The sequence below is a fragment of the Oxyura jamaicensis genome, chromosome 3 (genome assembly GCF_011077185.1).
Source record: "Oxyura jamaicensis isolate SHBP4307 breed ruddy duck chromosome 3, BPBGC_Ojam_1.0, whole genome shotgun sequence".
NCBI classification, from domain to species: Eukaryota; Metazoa; Chordata; class Aves; order Anseriformes; family Anatidae; genus Oxyura; species Oxyura jamaicensis.
This window is the reverse complement of record NC_048895.1, coordinates 93,069,181-93,084,612: the sequence shown is the minus strand read 5'-3', so window position 1 is coordinate 93,084,612 and position 15,432 is coordinate 93,069,181. Positions and strand designations below refer to the sequence as shown.

Here is a 15,432-nt window from a genome sequence, read left to right as displayed (position 1 = left end):
TGCTGAATTAACACTGAAATTAATTAAGCTATTTAGCAGAAGTCATGTTATTCTTAGTAGAAAATCAAAATATGCTTTCTGTCCTTATTAAGGTGTTTCCTCGAAACCCATTTGTTACAAGAAAACCGTTATTTCTGGTTTTGTTTTGCTTTCACTTGTTCTGAACAGACAGTTGTAATGATACATGGGACTTGACCATATATACGTCTTTTCTGAATCAGCCCATCACGTATTTTGCAACAAGGTTTATTTCTCTTTTCCAGAAATGTATTTCCTTTTTTTCCCTAAGCATTCATAAAAGCCAGTGGATTGATTGCTCAGAGGATTTAAGTCCTCAGCCCATCAGTACGTCCAGCAACAGAAACTTCCTATATTATCCCACTAGAGTGCCTGGCGTTCCACATTTAGTTAATCTTTTCCTATTTAAAAAGCCAAAAATGCCCTCAAGTTTGAGGATGCTTTTATGTTATAAACATATTTCTAGACAGAAACTGAGTAGGAAAACATATAACCTAGTAATCATATGTTTGATGAAAACAGCTCCAGCTATCTTCAGATGGAGCTACAACCAAAGATGCAAACTAAATACAAAGGATTTATTTTACGGTAACCTCCCCTTCACCAAACATCCTTGTCTAGAACATAAAGCTAAGAATATTTTTTATTAGTATAAACACAATGTCCTTTTGTAATAAACCTGTGTTCCATAAACAAACATTGTTAACATGGATATCTCATATATGGGAGATATAGCCAGGTCTAAAACTGAAAGCCTTTCCTAGAGAAATGAAAGGGCTCTGTAACAGCTGATAGGTCCCATTTCATATTTCCAATATGAATCAATTTACTTCTAAAGAAAAACACCACATACAATTTCAGCATGTCAAGATATTTTATTTGATAATACATAAAAACAGATTGGCACAGATATCTGGATTCAGTTTAGGTTGGGGTTCAGTTTCAAAGTCACCTTAGATCCAGGTTTCAAGTTTTACAACAAAAAATTATTCCAAGTTGTTTGCATAATACTAGAACTTTAAAAAATACCATGTTCATGCCATTTTCAGATGCATTCAAATCTAAATAATAGTTGAGGTCAGTATAAAGTATTGACCCAGAATCAAGCCCAGGGATTTGAATAAAATTCCCCAGAGATTTCGGCGTCTAAAACTGAAATTCTGGAATACAAAACACACACATGGATCGACTTCCTTTTTTTCCCCAGATGCTCAACCTTGAAGCATCATAAGAAATTAACTGACCAGTGCTCATCCAGAGTGCTCATACAGAAGTAAGAAAATAAAGAGGCAAAACAGAATGACAGCACCAGTAAGCTCACATTACGGACAGACATTTTTGGTAGAGGAGCATGCAACCTTCAGAGCAACCTTCAGGCCAGGGGTTCAGAATCAAGAAAGGAGCAGAGCACCATGCAGGCAACGCAGGCACCATAAGGCTGAAAGCAGTCACATCAATTTCTTAAATAACTTGGCATATATGTACAGGATGAGTGAATTCAGAGCTTATTATATTTGCACCAACCTAAACAATGTTAGAGAAAATATTATAATGAAAGTTGGGAAACCTGGGGTTTCAGATCTCACCAGTCTTGGATTGCAATGGATCATAACACTGCAACAGTGCAAAAAAATATATATTTAAATTATCCAGCAGGTTACTACAGTCATTAAGGGTGCAGTTGTTTGTATGGGCAGTACCTACCACTCAAAAATAAAATCAGCAGACAGCATCCCACTAGATTCTCACTGTCACATCAACTGTGAGTGATTCAGCACAACAGCAGGTCTCTGTAACTGCCTGCCACATGCAGAACAAAATAAAAGGCCGACCCGCTCCAAGATATTTGCATCCTAAATCTGAAGCCTACACATGCAAGTTGAGTGATTCTGCTGGCTCTTTCCCCTTTAAAGACCAGCTAAATTTGGCATTCATACTGTGCATAAACAGATGACCCTGTGTTAAAAATGTGTAAATCTGTCATTGCTGTCTCTCTGGAAGGTTATTTCTGAAAAAGGTATATGGAGAAAGACTTTTATGAAAAAGTTTCATGAAAGCAGGAAAATTATCAAGGGTTCATATTACAGATTCCCCAGCAAAAAAAAAGCAAACAAGTCTCCTGTACTTTTCCAGGGACAGAAACATTACACAGACATCCTAGTCAGGCATACCTGTTATACTACCTGCATCTGAGCTGGATTTACAATGGTATGGATTGCATGAGCTGTACCTGTGAGACTTTGAACATAAATATGCAGATGTTTGCGTGCTCCAAATGTCCAATCCACAAAACATGTACGATATCTTTCAATTTTTCATTTTTAATTTATTGAGTCGAATGTTCTATGGAAGCTGTATTCTTACCCTGCAAGCATATCATAAAAAACAAAGATATTTTTCTGTCAATGAAAGATATGTCTCCTAATGCAAAGGAAATTCCACTTATAATTGACAAAGTGTGAAAATTGGCAGAATTAGCTGCAGAAATTGGCAGTTGGAACATAAATTGATTATGATGCTTGTAAATGCAGCTTATCTATATAAAAGCCTTTTACTTGGGATGATCTTGTTAATTGATAGACAGGAATCATTTCATGTGCAAAAACACTGCTTCTGGAACAGAAAACTTATTCAATGTGATTACTTTATTAAACTTCAAATCAGGACGGAAAGATATCTGTGCTGTGCTCTTCAACCACAGGCAATTTCAGGGTAATCACCAGGGTTTTACTCAACATCTGAAAACTTTATATGCATTCCTGACGACTGTTTAGCATTATATAAAGAGAGGGCTTCTATTTTATGCTGCAGGCAGAATGCATTGCAAAATAAAGCTTGCTACGTATAAGTGTTCAATGCTCAGATTATAGAGCAATTTATCCAGTTACCAATCAGCTTCCTATAGCAAAAGAGTTTTTCATTCGGGATTTCAAAAGCTCTGTCAAAATCACAAATCATCCCAAGAGGTAAGACATCAAGCATTTTATAGATGGCACTTAATAGAACACTGTTTAAAATTTACAGAAAGACCTCCAGCTTTAAAGTATAATCATCTGGGAAGTTTGTTCTATTCATAGTGCATACACAATGTTGTAAAGCTATCCTCACAGAATAGTCTGTAGCGTTAACAATATACTCTTCTTAAAGATTAAAAAAATAATAGTAGAAAAGTCATTTTGCAATCTGCTCGAAGACTTACTGTGTTCGAGGACTGGGAAGAAAAAAAAAAGAAAGAAAAAAAAAAACTTGTTTCACATACTCTTTGGAATACATGAACCACAAAATATACAATTAATAATATGATCCAACATCATAGTGCTGTCATTTGCATAATTTACAAACCCAAAGGGCTCCCAGAAATCCCCTCTGGTTTACATAAGCCTCTAATTAGTTAAAAGAAAGGGAAAAAAAAAATAAAAATGGAACTGCACTGAGGCAAATACAAAACACTTGGACAAGAGCAACATTTCTAAGTAGCAAAGCATAGCACTTTTAAAGTAGATTATTCTTGGCTCAGCTTGCAGACGGGTTTTATTGTGCCCCACCTGCACACTGGTACTTGCTAGTCTCATTGTTCTCTGGCTAAAGCATTTCCATTGGCATTTTTTGTTGTTCCCATGCTGTCCTCAGTGCCTTTTCGGGGAACCTCTTCTGCCTCTTGCTGGCTGCGTTTTTGTTTTCAGCTACAAAGAAGTATAAAAAATTATTCCCAAACTGAGTTCCCTCAAATAGCTGCAATGCACTATTGTTCGTTTCTTGAAACACTCTACCTATCTAAATTTAGGATTTCTTCCCTCGAGCATTTTGCCACTAAGCTCTATAGCTGTGGCTTTAGCACCTCCACTGGCAACTGTATGATGCAGCAGTCTCACAATCTTTTTTTAACTGCAGTTTTGTTTTTATACTTTTTCTGTGCCTTGTTTTGCACATGCTACCCCTCTCTTTCCTCTATTTCCTCACGTTATGTCTCTGTACTTTTGGACGTGCTACTTCTGAAGCCACATAGCTTTTCTTTACCGCTTTTAAACTGTAAACCTTTTTCCTCCATTATCTCCATTGTCTTACTCCTTCCCTGCCCTTTACATTTCTTCTCTCCCTCCCCACATATCTGTAGACAGATGTTATTTTTTTTCTTTTAAAATGACTTCCTTTGTTTAGTAATATGCTTCCCCTTTTGTAAGAGATCATCTGGCCTCTCAGACAGTACAAGAGGAACTGCTGCTCCAGTACTTTCAATTAAGTGAGCACTACCATGAATCATGCAGTCCTTGAGAGAGCAGTCATCTCTTGCTATTCGAAGAGGATTGCGAAAGAAAAAGATATGCATGGGACCGCTGCAAGACTATATGCACCCTAAAGTCCGTGGTGTATGCTGGCTGGTCTTTCCATGTGGACTTCTTCAGAAGTGGTGATCCATCAGGGAGATAGCCCAGACCCAGCTAAGGAATTGGCAACAGCCCAGCTACAAAATGTCTTCACACAAACAGCATTTTCAGGAAACCTGACAACATCAGAGTTAACCAGAAATCAGCAATACAATACCTGAGATTTTGTGAACAGTCCAGTAACACTAGAAAACCGGTGTTCTGCTGGCAGTACTTTCATACCAGCTCAGTCGGAAAGGACATTATTTATATCCTTTGTATTTGTACTGAACCACAAGAACCCGAAACAAGTTAGCAACCAAGCTCAACTGTGACAGTCAAGCGTGTGAACACATCAGGGAAAAATTTGAACTCTCCAGGGTTGGGTCTATTCAAATAGATAAAGTGCAGAAGCAGTGTGGCAGCAATGGCCATGACACAAGTTTTTAAAATAAAATATTGCCTTCCTGAATTTCTCTCATTAGACCATACTCCCTTCTAGCCCATAATGCCTTTATCTTTCAAAATGATTACAATTCGCCACAGCTGATGGATTTTTTTAAACCCACAATGGGTAATGGTTGCCAAAATTTACTACTATAAACAGCCTGTTCAAGCCAGCATGTGGTAAGCTGGCAAAGCAAAGGAATAAAGTGAAAAGATAGTCCATGCTGCTGGCATAGAAAACTCACTTGCTTTCCTTAAAGATTTGTTACAGTGGTTGAGAAAAACTGAAATATTGGACAAAGTATTTACCTACCTTACACTAAAATCTGTATATTGGAGTTGAAAGATCTCTTTAGCTGCTAACCTTTCCTTCATGGACCTGGAGGTCTGAAAACAGGATTTGCATGGCGTTAAATAGAATAATGCATGTATCTCATGAGACAGGGTTAGGCAAGAAAAGCATAATTTATATCACAACCTTTGCATCCAAAACTGCAAGGTAATCTAGACAGGGAAGAGACATACAAGTGGTCCTTCATTTCTGCTTCCTTAGCTTCACTACCTTCAGTGCCTCTTAGCATTCAGACTGTTAATTTGGAACAAATGGTATTTCCTGGAGGAATTCTAGTTAAGCCATGTAAATTATAAGACAGCTACAGATGCAGACTGGGACTGCGGAACAGTCTTTTCCTTTGGGGAGTAGTTTCACAATGATATTTTCATGTTTTTTTTACTATTTGTTGTTCTGTGCTACTCATCAAAAACGTATCTGCCTCTCTAGAAACTCACCCCTGGATCGTAAAAATAAACTGGTTTTTGTTCATTTATAGCTCACATTAGGATGATAAATGGGGAACTTCTGCAGTTTACTCAGTTGTTATATCAATAATGCTCAACGGGTATAGCTTACTTCAGTGTAGCCCAAGTACACAGGTGTACCATCTCATTGTCATTTTTCAGAGCAGATGTCCAATATATTTCCAATATATTGCCTCTTCATTTTTTCTTTTTTTTCTTTTTTTTATCTTTGGTGATAAATGTGTACTGGGACAAGTTAATGAGAATTTTCTCTGAATTCCTGACAGCTATTTTCCTCATCATCCTGTGAGCACTTCTAGAAAAAGCATATACAATAGGCTGCTAAGAAAGCTTCAGCCTTGGTCTTGTCCACCCAAGACCCATGAGATGCTGTTGGCTGTGGCTCCAGCCATGGCTTCTTCTGGCATAAGAAGGTGCTGCAGGTCTCTGCTGGGAGCTGGAACGCTGAGGTCAGTCTCATGGCCGAAACATTGTCCAATGATTTCTTCTGAGGCCCAGGGTTAACTCATTTCTGTTTGTTCTCGTTTCTTCATTGTAATTAAATGTTAATTGGTTTTCACTGTTTCTGTAAAGAATGCTTAAGTTTGTTTTCCTCTATTTATGGATCTTTGAAGAACTAAAATCCTCTGCTTCCAAGCAATGAAGGATACTCTTGATGCTGATGAAACAACAAAAATATGTTTATACTACAGGATGGCCTGAAAGCTTCAAAACCGTAAAACTTCTGGCTCGTTTACTGCTCTCCTATAACAGCAAAAAAATGACCAAACTGATTACTTATATTAAATAAAAAAAAATAAATAAGTAAAAAACAAAAGCAAAAATTTTTGGTCTAAGAACTTCTTTGCCAAGTTTCAATCTAAAATTATTTTTATGGCTAAGTTATAAATTGCTTAAAAATGGGGTTTATAATGGAAATGGTGACAGACTTAACTATGGCGGCACTAACAGGCGCCAGCATAATTACAGTCTTCTTGATACATAACTTATTACAGGCTACACAGCAGAGCCAGTATTTTGTATTTTAATTAAGAAACCTGGATTTTGTTTGTAATAATTGACTGTTACGCCGCCCCTCTTGCCAGGACACCCTTGTAAAAGAGACTCTTGCCTGTAGTAGTCTTTCTTTGTTAAATATTTAAAATAAATTTTATACTGTTGACTGGAAGATCGCATGCGTTTTATAGGCCATTACTGTCTTTGGTGACTTCTGATGCTCTATATTTTTAATGGAGACTTTTGTCCCTCTCATCTGTGACCAGAAAAGGTTTACAGGACCAGAAAACGTTTGCAGCTGAAGTCTCCGAGGAGCACAGTGCTGCGGGACCCGCGCTATCTGCCTCGACCTGCAGCGCTCAGGCCGCAGTTAAGATGGCGCCCGCGCCGCCCTATATCCTCCCGCTGCCTCACGGCGCGGCGCGGCATGGCGCTGCCTCCGGGGGCGACTTCCGGGGCCCCGCCGCCGCTTGCGCTGCTGGCGCTGCCTGCACGCGGTGACTTCCGGTTGGGATGGGGCAGGAGGCGGCCGTTCCCTGCTGCCACCTGCTGGGGCCACAGCCACGGCCACAGCCACAGCCGTCGCCCCGCGGCCCGGATCCCTTCCTTCCTCTCCGGCCGTTGGCACGAACGGGCTCCCTCCTGCCGCACAGAGGGGCTTCACGTTTGGTTCATTTGGAGCGGGTATCGCTCTGTGGCAAACGGCAGCAGCTCTTTACGTGCGCGCTGCCGCGTTGCGACAGGAAAACCACGCTGGCAGTGAGATGGTCAGGAACGTGCCTAAAATTAAGCAGGTCACCACCCCACTTGTGTCATTTAACCACTTGTGCCATTTAACGTCCTGCAGTATTAACGTCCCCTCTCCCCCCCCAAATGTGATAGATGGAAGTGTGTAACATTTTCACCTGAAAAACGACACACAAACTGAAGCAGTTCTAAGTATATTTCTCAACATCTTTTTCCTTTGCCTGAATTGCAGTGGGTACGGTGAAGGCTCGGCTAGAAGCACTGCTCACAGTTCTTTTATTTCTCTCCTCTTGGCCTCAGACCGAGACTATTCCAACAAGCGCTATTCAGTCATTTTCCCCCAGGGTCCATCTACCAACCGGAGAGATTATCAAAGTTAATTATGTCACTTCCTAGCTTCTCTCCAACACACTCCCAGGCTAAGAAAAAGAGATAAAGGAGTTACCAGCAGATCTCTCCTTGATTCCTCCTACAGGAGCTTTGCCTCCTGCCAAGAGGACCTTCAACGAGTCTTTGCTGCCTTTGTATCTTGCAAGTGGAGCATGGGGGAAAAAGCACAGTAGATAATCTACCAGTACAAGCTTTGAAAAAAATATATAAATAAAATTAAAATTAACAAGAAAACAATTGCACTGTCTTTTGATTTTCTTTCAGGTCTTGATACAGCTATTAGTATTACATTACCAAAGAGCTGTAATTATGTCCAAACAGCTGAATGAAAATGGAAATACAGTGTTTGTTTTTATTTTGTGTCCTTGGAGAACAAATGCGAAGTGGAGAGAAATTTAAGGGAGAAAAACAGCAAGAAAGTCTGTAGAAAATGCACAGAAATTATACTATGGGCCTTCCTCCAATATCTATATTTGAGGTTTCAAATATCTCAAGTATCACTCTTCACCAGCTATTTATTAGGTGACATTGATTTCAACTGTGTGAGGAAAAAAGGTTGGAAAATATGCCTCAGTGATAAAGCTCAGGCAGAAAAACTGGTGAACAAGCAATAATCTAAGGGATGACTGGAAAGACTGGAGGGTCTGAGCCTCGGATGCCTGCAGCCAGCCAGGGTCCAATGAGGTCCCAAAGAACAGAAAAATCCGATTGATGCAGTGATAGATCACTGTCTAGACGCTGACTCCCACTCTGCTTTTAATCATGGGAAAGAGAGAGGAGCTTTTAAGGTGGGATTTCAAACATGGCAGTGAGTCACCTCGCAGGTAGTTCCAGTCAGAAGAGCAGTGGGAGGGCAGCAGCAGCCACAGCTAGGGTGTCCTGGGAGGATGCACGCAGTGCTGCCTGAGCAGGACTGGAGATGAGACCAAGGAAGGAGGGTGGGGTACAAACACGGGGATTTGGAAAACACAGTAGATTTGAGGGGTGATGATGAAGAACTGCATGAACTGCTACTGTAGGTTCAGTTCTATAATATTTTTTTCCCCTTGGATGGGTGCTAAAACACCTCTTGATTCTCGTGTATATTGTGCCATGCACAAAATGAGAGGGGTGAACGAACAGGCTGTGTGTGACAATGAAAAAGAAAGAAAACACCAGACCCATCATCTGGCTCCTTTATCCAAACTGACTAGACTGATTGCCTTGACATCATGTTTATCAGTTCCACATGTTTTTTGGTTTGGGGGCCTTTTTTTAATTCCCAGCAAAGGATACCTACAAAGGTGAAAGCAGAAACCAGTAGAGTCCATCTCCTTGGAGGGTGTATTTGACCTCAGCAGCTTGTTATTTTCTGCCATAGAAGGGAAGTGAATAAGGCCTCTTTAAAACAGAAAAAAAATGTGAAAAAGAAGATGCATTTCAGAAATAAAATTACAAAAGAAGGTGTAGCAGGAAAATCAAATAAAAAGGGATAATTCTGTCTTCTATGGTCAAGAACAGGGCTGTATACACAGGAGTCCTTGAAAACCAAAAGCTTTTCCTCTTTAAGTGTCTGGTAATTTGAACTTGAGTTATTGTCAAGATTTAGTCTATTCAAGAACAGAAGAGAGATAATGAAAAATACCATGGGGAGTGTTTGGTAGAAACCAGAATTAGGTATCAGTCTCACAAGCATGATATGCAAACAGGAAGCTAATGAAACTAAATCTCTGCCACCAGATATCAATGACAGAAAAAAATATAACAAGTAGAATAAAAGATTAAGGTTCCTATTGTAAATAAAATACTATTCTTATGGATTTGTTGAACAGATTTTTCTATTCAACATATACAAGAGCTAAGAGCAAAAGCTTCACTTTGTTTACCTAACAGGAAACCTTTTCTGTCTCATGTCATCGTGTAAATAAAAGGGTCATTAAATCTGAGAGCTCCCCAGGAGCTGAGCAACAAGATTATGTAGTATCATTAGCAATTGTAAATCTGTGTGCAAGTTCTGCTGCAGCCTTCCATTTGTTCTCCAAACGAAACGTGGAGCATGATTACTCCTCAGCTGGATTTATTCTGGTGACTTCTGTCATAACAGTGGAATGATAGAAAATGTTGGCCAAATCATGCAGCCTGTAGTCAGGCAGTGCACCTAATTAAGTCAGTGGGAGATTTTTTCTTCATGCTAACTGTAGAAATTGGCCTGGTTTCTTTATCCACTCACAGATCAGGATCCCTGTCTTCTTTGTGCGGCACTGGCAGATGGTTTAAACATTGTCTGGCTGTTCAATGTGATAACAGTCCAGTCGACATTGTACTAACTCTATCCTGCATAGGGATGGCTCATCCCGACTAGGATTTAAAGGTGTGTATTACAGTGCGCAAGCAAACTCATTCTAGCTAGCAGTAAAATGTGCTCTGGCAGAGTTCCAGCAGAGCACTTAATCATATGCTTATCAGTTAAAAGGATGACTCAAATACTTAAGATTATGAACACGCTTTTATGCCTTGTTGCATCACACCCAGAATGTCTGCACCATTAGCCTGTATTAATATTAACCAGAGACTAAAAGAGATGAAATAGGAAGTGGGGTTTATAGTGAACTGAAATTCCAAACACTATAGCAAACAACTGTGATATTTTAATCCTACTAATATTTTTTCAAATGGTTTGTACAACTACCTGTATAACAGATGAGATCTCTGATTAGAAACTTAAGCCTCTGGTCTTCAGAAGAGTATAAATATAAATATAAATATTTAATAACTTTGCTTTTAAGTCATCCTAAACCATCCCACTTATATTTAAATTGGTGTAATCAGTGTTTCAACTTCCCAAGATGGATAAGAACATCCTAAGGTCTTTCCTTTTTCTGAAACTATTTCTTTTTCTTGCTATGGATGACACAGTATTAAAAAAATCTGAAACTCTTGTAGTTGCATAACATGGTCCCAGCTGTGAGCGGGTGATGACCAAGTGAGGTTATCAACAGTGCTACTGATCAGGCATGAGTCCGGCACATTTTCTTTTTTTCCAACCACATGCACATTTTGCCTTCTGAACCACAGGCATGCCCTACTTTTACACACTGACCTCCTTCTAATGAATTAATAGAAAAGCCTGAGTAAGTTTTGTATGATAAAGTAATAAAGAACTGAATACTTACTATGAATTATATAAAATAAATAGATTTTCACTTACTGTGTTATTTGATGAAAGGTAATAAAGAGAATGCCTCAATTCCAGACAACTTCAGTGATTAAATCTCAAAAGACAATGATTGGACTCATTTCAGGTTGCAGAAATGCATACACAAACTAGAAATAATGATAAATATTAGGAAAAATACTTCAAATGAGAGCGAATTGGGAGTCTGGTAAAGAAGAAGTAAGACAGAAAAATAAAAAATAAAAAAAAAAATGAAAGGACTTCAAGGACTCTTAAATGAGAAGATGATGTTGTATAGAAAGTTTTTCATTGCAGCTCAAGAAAATACAAGGGAAGTCTGGTCATGTAAAGAATTGCTTAGTGTAAGTTTCTCAGGAAAAAAAAAAAAAAAAAAAAAAAAAAGTAGTTGATATTTTGACCCAAATCTTTGCAGTTGCTATCACTCTTTTAATATATAATCTTTAGGTTAAAAAATGATATTTTTTACATCCCTGAAAAAAAAGGAAAGTTAGCAATAATTTGTAAAAGCAAGTCCCCATTGTCACTGTTAATGGTAGTATGTGTCAGATACTAATGAGAGGGAGTTCACTCCCATACCCAGCAGACTTATTTATCAAAAGAGACGAGTAAAAGCAAAGACACCCCCACACAATCTTAATTAGCCCAATAAATGACAAGTGAAAAAATAGCAGTTGGTTTTCACATGACATTCATACTTCTGAATACAGTTTGCACATACACCATCATTTGCATTTCCTATTTTACCTCCCTTTTACAGCAATATGAAATACCTGCCATTTCATTTAGATGATACTAACTAACTAGAACAGTTGACACACGCTGCCCATTACTTACATCTCTTCTTATTTCACAGAGGTGGCTTAAACAACTCGAAACTGATCTGTTTCCTCCTGACTTCACCATTACAGTGCTAAATATGGTTTGACAGAAACAATCCAGTTCCCTGCTGGTGACTACGGTGGAACTTCATATCATTCTGCCTAATGACAAGACCTGAATGAGTCTCAAAATTATAATCTTGTAAACTTAACATCTACCTAATCAAGAGAAATGTGTATAGCCAACACACATTACATGTCCTAGGCACTGTCGCCATTCTCAGGTAGGTACAAGGCACTAGCATTCAGTGATCCACAATTCTACTAAAAGGACAGCACTGCTCCCCAAATGCTCTTCAGCTTTTCTGTTTAGCAGGAGGTAGGTGTGGGAATGACTATGTAAAAACAGTTGTGGGTGGATTTGCTGTATGTGATTCTTCCTTAAGTATGGAGGAGAGGGAACAAATGAAATACACTGACAGCAATCTGCAGTAGCAGAAAGCATCCATCTGACTGAGTTTATTTAATACATCTAGAGGTCGTTTTCAACACAGGTGCGGCATTTATCGCTCACACCACAAATATCTGTGTGTACACAGTGCATCATTCCTAATTAAAATAACTGTGGTACAGTTACAAACTGAATATATCTAGAAGACAGGATAATACTGAATATTATCAATCACTCATAAAAGTCACTGACATTTTGATTAAATTCATTGATCAAACAATTCACCAAATATCACGGTAATAACACAAAAAAAAAAAAACAAATACATATTTCAAATATCTAATACCTATAAATAATGAATTTTAAATCTGTCAGAATATGGGTTAAATATATTATATGATAAATTTTATTTAGTTCCATTAATAAATTTTCTTAAACAATCTTAATCCTACTTGATGGTCATGCTGGAGTAATATATGGCAAGCAGTGGGGCTTCCCTTAGAGTTTGGTTTTGTATAATAACAAAATTCACCTTTGTGGATACATACAGATTTACTATAAGGAGACAGCTATATGACAATCTTGATAGAAATGTTGGTCATACTATGGGCAAATTTAATAAAGAAATAAATCAAACATTAAAATAATTCTCTGAGGAAACTTCCTTCATTTGAGGGGAGAAATAAAGGTTCACCAGTAACCATAGTGAGCTCATATTATTGCCATTGTTTTTATAAGTTGTTGCCATGACTTTTTTGACTTTTGGGCTAGATTGGACTTAAAACACAACAGATGGCTACAATTATGTGTCTGTAACTTTTTTTTAGAATAACTAAACAGAGCACAATAAAATAAACAGGCTTATATTCCAAAGAGACTCTCACAGTTTAAGACAACTATACATGGTTATTAAAACATAAAATAAAAATTAAGAAAAAAATAAAAATAAAAATAAAACTACCTCTCTAGACCCTATACAATAGGAATAACGCCTAAATGAAAAAATAGTTTCACAAGTATGCTGCTATTAAGGACATGATCATGCCTGTAATCTAATTTCTTCAATTAACAATTTCAGGAGTACTAAAATGAAAGCACATTATAATTTTGTGAACATTTGGGGACCAAGGGTGTATTCCTTTTAACAGCAAAGCTTACACTGATTTTTTTCTCAACCAGAAGTGCTAGCCTGGGCTCTTAATAAGATAATTTTTAAATGAGTACAGCTTAATTGCAATGTTTATTACCTAGAATTAATGCTAAAGAAGAATTTGGATCATATGCTTTTTAGAAAAATGAATTTAATTATCTCATGCTACTTAAATTACTTTATCAGTGGACTTTGTAAATGAGAAAAAGAGTTTAATAAGCCAAAGGAAAAAGACTTGTGGAAAGAAAGAGCATATTGGCTAAACAACAGACCACTAAAACAGCAAAACAGTGTGATGTGAGCATCAGTACGTATTTAAGGCTTTGTTATGTAACATGGATTACTTTAACAAAGAGCACATTGAAAAACATAAACAGTTTCTACTACTGAAAAAAAAAAAAAAAAAAAAAAAAAAAAGTATATCTGGCATGGAAAGTCAGCTAAAACATTGAGCTTTCTAGCTTTTTTTCCCCCTCTTTGTTGATTTTTATTTTTAAATGCGGCTGTTTATTTAATTCTTCTCTACAACTTTTCAAGCTAAGTCATTTATAATCATGTATTTTAGAGACATGGAAAATCTACTTGAGACTTCAAGTCTTTTTGACAATGCCTTGGTCACGCTCTGCCTGGGCAGGTCAGCAAGGAAACATCAATGGCATGGGAATGAGCCTTCCTGCTTCTTTCACTGCTAAATTCAACCCATACAGCAGAATTCCACAGTTTATCTGTCTATCTCTGAATAAAGCATAAACTGTTTTTTTCAGAATTCACTACCGTCCATTCAGTGACTACATGACCATATTTGCAAGATTCAAGTGTCAGGCTGAAGATGGGCAACCTAAAATTAATAGCATTGCCCTCATTAACATAGGCCAGCTAAACTTCACAGCCTGTGGATCCTGTGGATACATGAAGAGTATCAGCAACTTAGACCAGTCTGAAGCCCCCATTCTATGTGCACGTAATCCTCTACCCCTCCTATGAAAAGTAGACATAACTTGCCTAAGGATAGTCCTTTTGGGGGTCTGGAGACCTAATGGTCTGACTTTCTAAAAGTCAGAAATTATCTAAGATGTGAAAGTGAAGGTGACAAGCATGGGAAACTTAGAAAGGATAATAAAAGCACAATAAATAATAATGCACAGGCAAGATGTCCAGTTCAGAAAAGCCTTCCAGCATACACTGCCCTTTAAACACATGCTGAAATTCACTGAAGCCCATTCCTCTAAGTAATCTATTGGATCTAGGATAAGTTGTAGAATAGTAGCAAAAAAAGCCAACAGACATATTTTTCAAGATTTATTTCCATGCATTTACCAAATCTCTGCATACCAAACAAGGTAAATATGCCTTCATGGTATCCACAACTTTCAAAGTATGATGATATCAAACTCAGTTTGCTGGAGCACTCTAATTTTAGCTAGAGCAAAATTCTTAGTAAATCTAAACATAGACAATTTATTCAGTCTGGCTATATATGTGTATTCAGAATGCCAGGGAAAATTGGAAAACACATTTTCTGTATCACTGAGAGTTGTTTCAGAAGTGTCATGGAAAACTACAAAGAATGAAGGGAAACAGTGCTGTTTAATGCTGGCTAGACAAAGACAGGGATGGATACAGATTAAGTTTAATCACCAATAAAACCTGGAATTTCTAATTTGACTGACATGTTGTGAGTATTGTTTGTAGAAAAAGCTTTGCTGAAGGATTACACTGTACAAAATCATCTTCTGTGTTCAGAATTACAAAGAAGTATAGCATTTGCTTAATTCGGTTTATTTTCAGTGCAGTACTGATTTGTAATGTATGGAACTTGTTTTGTTCCCTACTTCAATAGTTCCTTTAAAGTCATCTCTTCATTTTAACTCTGGCTAGTTAAATATTTCCTAAGAATCTTTATAAGCAGTTGAGGACTACGTGAAAAAACACAGAGGACGCCACATGAAAAGGAAAACTCTACTGCAGTTCCTTCGAACCAAATTCCATCAGCTTCTGTTGAAATCATGAACTCACCACTTTCTTTACGAGAGTGAAGCTGACACTCTTGAACCCAA

General features: G+C 37.8%; 1 long non-coding RNA gene across 1 annotated transcript; it reads right to left on the bottom strand.

Annotated features, from left to right (window-relative positions):
* Positions 1 to 922: 922 nt before the first annotated feature.
* Positions 923 to 7,099, bottom strand: LOC118165322. The gene is made up of 3 exons (XR_004749986.1): positions 6,805 to 7,099; positions 5,143 to 6,306; positions 923 to 3,701 (listed from the first exon to the last, which is right to left on the bottom strand). It is a non-coding gene; the product is annotated as an uncharacterized LOC118165322 (long non-coding RNA).
* Between the last annotated feature and the right edge of the window lie 8,333 nt (positions 7,100 to 15,432).